The following is a 4630-nucleotide window of genomic DNA, read 5'->3' on the forward strand; positions in this document are numbered from 1 at the left end:
AACTCACAAACAACTCAACAAAACTCACAAGCACAACAAATCCAATAGCACAGGCACAACAACTCCAAAGCAAACAACATCAAACTTAGCAACAACTAAACAACAACAAAACTAAACACAAAATTCAACCAATTTCCAATGCCTTTAATAGACTCCTCCAACACTACTACCTATCACAGGCTCTCACCCAAGACTGACTAATAAGACTCGCTCAAAACACAGAACTCTGATCTCCAACAGCACCAGCAGACAACCCAGAACTCACTAACAGCCAATCCAGTTGTTAACCATCCAACCACCAATTACCCTCTCTCTCTCTCTCTCTCTCTCTCTCTCTCTCTCTCTCTCTCTCTCTCTCTTCCTCTCTCTCTCCCTCTCGTCTCCTCTCTCTCTCTCTCACCCACACACCACACACACAGGCACACACAGACGTTGTCAAATGGAACTCCATAACTCTTTCATAGTTCCAGCAACCTTTGCCAAAGGCCTGAAAGTCCTAATTTTGTCTTCTGTTTCCAGGTCTCATACAGGCACAAGAAAGACCTGGCTCGGAGCATCGTCATGTGAATAGACATAATCTTTTCTTGCTTATGTGATGATGTCAGTCTCGCCACTCAAGAAAGAAAAATTAAGGGACCTTGTAAGACAGAAAGGTAATAGGACTTTGAATGGTTTTGGAGTGGAAAGCGTAAAAAATCTCCTATGTTATTCACGACTATAAGTTGACTGTAGATGTGGTGTGTAGATGGGGACTAGGTAATGTCGATGCCATGTACTTTCGCATGTTCATAAGGTTATAGGCATTGTCAGTTCTATGTAAAGTGTCCTGTAAACAAAGCAGAAGCAGGTTCCACATACAGTGGAATTTAGAATGGGAACTGGCATTGACGATTCCAAGTGCAGTGGAGTGTAGGTGGGAAATTAACATAGACAATTCCATATTATATGTGTATAACAGAGGAACAGGAAATTAAGATGCCATACATGGTGACGGGTAGATCATGAATGCATTTTTTTTTTTTTACTTTTTATGAAAACGGAAGCTATAAATAATTCCTTTACCCAAGAATATAATTATCTGGAACTGAAAAGCACCTACAGTCTTTTCACCTTTTTTTTTTTGTTCCCAACGTATTTTGTAATATTAATTTTGCAGTATTTATATTAATTTAGAGAAATATTATAGCAGATTTTGACATTGTGAATGACTAGGTGACATAAATGCCTATTTGCTTCACAGGAATTAGTGGTTTATAGGTATTTTGGAAGAAAATTGAGCAAAAGGGACATAAATTCTACTGGTTTCCTCCACAAACATTCAACCATTCAAGCTAACATCCTTAGGTATCAAACCAAATACACACCTGTGCTAGGGTTTTCTAAATTGATTATCTTCACAATAATGCTTGTTTCTAAGTAATTCCCAAGAAAATCAAGAAAAAGGGACGTAAATGATGAGTTCCTTCACAAAAATTAAAGTATTTAACTATTGTAAGCTTACTGGCTTGGTTATTAATCCAGATACATACCTGTAATAATAATTTCTACCCTCAGATACCCTCACATAATATCAAGCACTTTTCATAGACGCCTGCTCCTTTAGATTTAGAATCCAAACTCGCCCCTTCTGATCATTAGTCTTTTTTCATAGATTAAGTCCCCTGGCGGTCAGTTTTCGAAGAGAACAAGGGATCTCGACGGTGTGAGGAGTAAGTGATAAGAGGAACTCTCCCTATACCAGGAGACACCATTACCTAAGAGTGTGATAAGAAATTGGATGGACTGGGTCTTTCGTCTCGTGCGCTGTTCGAAATTCTTTTGGAGGACTGCTTGATAACTCTCTCTCTCTCTCTCTCTCTCTCTCTCTCTCCTCTCTCTCTCTCTCTGCTTGCTTTCTTACAACCCAAATCGAGAATTCGTTTCACAAACACCATACGAAATAAGAAAAGAAAACTACTCAGTGCCTGATATATCACTATTATTTTATTTACAAAAATGATTTCAGGTTGTTTGTCAGGTTATACATTTTCTTTAATATCTCCTTTTGAGATCTGTGAAGTCATATCTTTTCCTTTTTAATTTCAAATCGACCAGTCGGGCTCCTCATATTCAGTGCAACTAGAAGGTAAAATTGAATGTGTTCTTTCTAAGCCTTTTGACAATTTAGGTTTCACTGAAAACTTAGATCTCAGTTTCGTATTTATTGTAACTTCAAAGCTATTATATCCTTGAACATAGTTTCTGAGTATCTTCAAAGTGTGCATTTAACTCTAAAAGTCCAAGTCCCCAACCAGCCACAGCAGTTTAAGATGTATCTTGCTGTAAGTGACCTACTGAGTGGTAATTTTAGATGTTTTGTTAATTATTTTTAGTGTAAATCCTTCTATGAGGACATGGATAGTTTCTATAGACTTATAACGTTTCTGACAACTACATTCCTATCAGTTTCCTTGTCTATTCTTGAAGAGAAGTAAGGGTATGATTGTATAATGTATATTTTTAAGTGTATACTTAATATGTACACAGAGAATGCAGATTTTTATGGGAGTAGATGAACAATGAATAATCTGAGGCCATTTCAATTATTTGCTTATTATTTTGCAGGTCTGTCTAAGGATGGAGAGCTGCTGTTCAAGTAATATTGATCAACTGTAGTAACAGATATACTGCAATATCGCGATGGGATAGGGGTTATGCTAGAGAAAACTCTTGATCGTGGGTAAGCGACTACAAGTAAGTGCCAAATTCTATAGAGTTTTTTAAATTTTTATATAGTCTGAAAAATTCTTACCTTTCAAGTTGCTTTAGGCTGTAATATCAAGGTATCACTGTTGCATTTGTACAAAACTTACGGATTTAGCTTATGGATAGCATCAGATATGTGCCACACATACAAACCATTGTCTTATTAAGCCCAATGCTCCATTTTCGAAAAGCCTAAGATCTACCTTCCATAGAGGGCGAGAGTTCCTCAAGTAGGACGAGAACTCCCCAACATGTTTCGAGTTCCCTTCTCCATGAAGCTGCTACTCCTCAAATAACTACTTGGAAGGAAGGGACAGCTGAAGTTTGAAACTGCTTTCTTATTGGAATTCCATTAACAATCTTGAGGTAGGCTACTGTCAGATAGTTTCTGCTGACAGTCCGCCATCGAGAATGTGCCTCAGGAACTCTTAGCTTTGTAGGTCTGACCTGTAAGCAAGTGCATTAATAATCATGTGAACAAAAGTCTGAACTGCTCTATTAAGTACTGCTAGGACAACAATTAAAACCTGAATCTAGACTTCAAGTTAGTCTACCTTTACTGAGGGCAGTGTTTCTCCTAGAAGGTTTTTTTTACCAGAACGCCGTTTTTTTTTTCTTTGGAGACAGGACAATGGGGAGTTAGATAAGTGACAAGTGTTGGGTGGGAGCTCTGGCAGAAACTCAGGAAGAATACCTTTCGGTGTTTGGAAATGGGACAGGATTGGCTCATGCCCTGTCATTCATGCTACATCTGAAAAGAAATGCTGAACGCTTTTACAGTGTACTGGTACAATTTGATAGCTGCAAAAGTTAAAAGGAGGCCTGCTTTTATAGCTAATAATTTCAGTGAATCCCTCTTAGGGGTTCACAAGAAGACTAATCAGTCTATAGAAGCCAGGAGTAGAAGTTCTCTGAGTAGTCTGTTACAAGACACAGAACAGCAACCACACTTATATTTTGGATTCATTACCTTATCCAACATGGATTTCAAGATAATGAGCAAAGGATGGTATAACTTTAAAGTAGACATAAAATATACCATAAGAAATCCGCTATCCTAGCTGCTTAATCTGGAAGGGGGGAAAACTGAGAACTTTCTGGTTGAGTGATGCTATTAAGCCACGCAAGGGAAGTTTCAAGTATGACAGATCCTCGCAAACCAATGGAATGTTGTTATCACTTGGTGACCCCAACAGAAGCTATCTGATAACAGGATATTGGAAGACGTTCCTTCTTGGTTTCAATGTCGTGTTTGTCCTGCATAAAGGCTATGGAAGGTCATTGATCTGGTCCAGTGCTGTAGCATCAGCTAAATAGACAGATAATTGTATACAAACTAACAAGATATGACTTCATGTTTGTTTTCCAGAAGTTTGTCGTTGTCATTTCTAAAAGATGAGAACACAAATCCCTTGTAAAGTCAACAAGAAGACATCTGTGTATATGGTTTTAACGAACCTCTTTGGTGCACGTGGAAAGCAATGGTATCCCAGTTTCCTCTTGGGGAATAAGGCAAGTCCACTAGATTGAAGCATAGATGAACAGGCCTAATTTTCTTCATAGATTTTATGCCTTTGGTTTATATTTTTTTGGTAACAGAATAAAAGCTGTAATAGCAGATAGCAAGAATGGTTCTCTTACTCAGGTGAGGTAGACACTGAATAAATTATATTTATCCTCAGAGTTCAGCGTTTATGACACTTGCCTCACCAGCCTAAGGCTTTGATTCCCAAATGAGCTAGAATGCTTTATGGCAATTCTCTTGACATAAGCATTGAGGGATATACCCAGTAGTTGGTCGACAATGGCAGGTTACATATAGGTTTGTGAAGGACATGAGGGTAGCAACATTATACCAGACAACTTAAAGGAGCCCCTCTCTCTG

The sequence above is a fragment of the Macrobrachium nipponense genome, chromosome 44 (assembly GCF_015104395.2).
Source record: "Macrobrachium nipponense isolate FS-2020 chromosome 44, ASM1510439v2, whole genome shotgun sequence".
Classification (NCBI taxonomy): Eukaryota; Metazoa; Arthropoda; class Malacostraca; order Decapoda; family Palaemonidae; genus Macrobrachium; species Macrobrachium nipponense.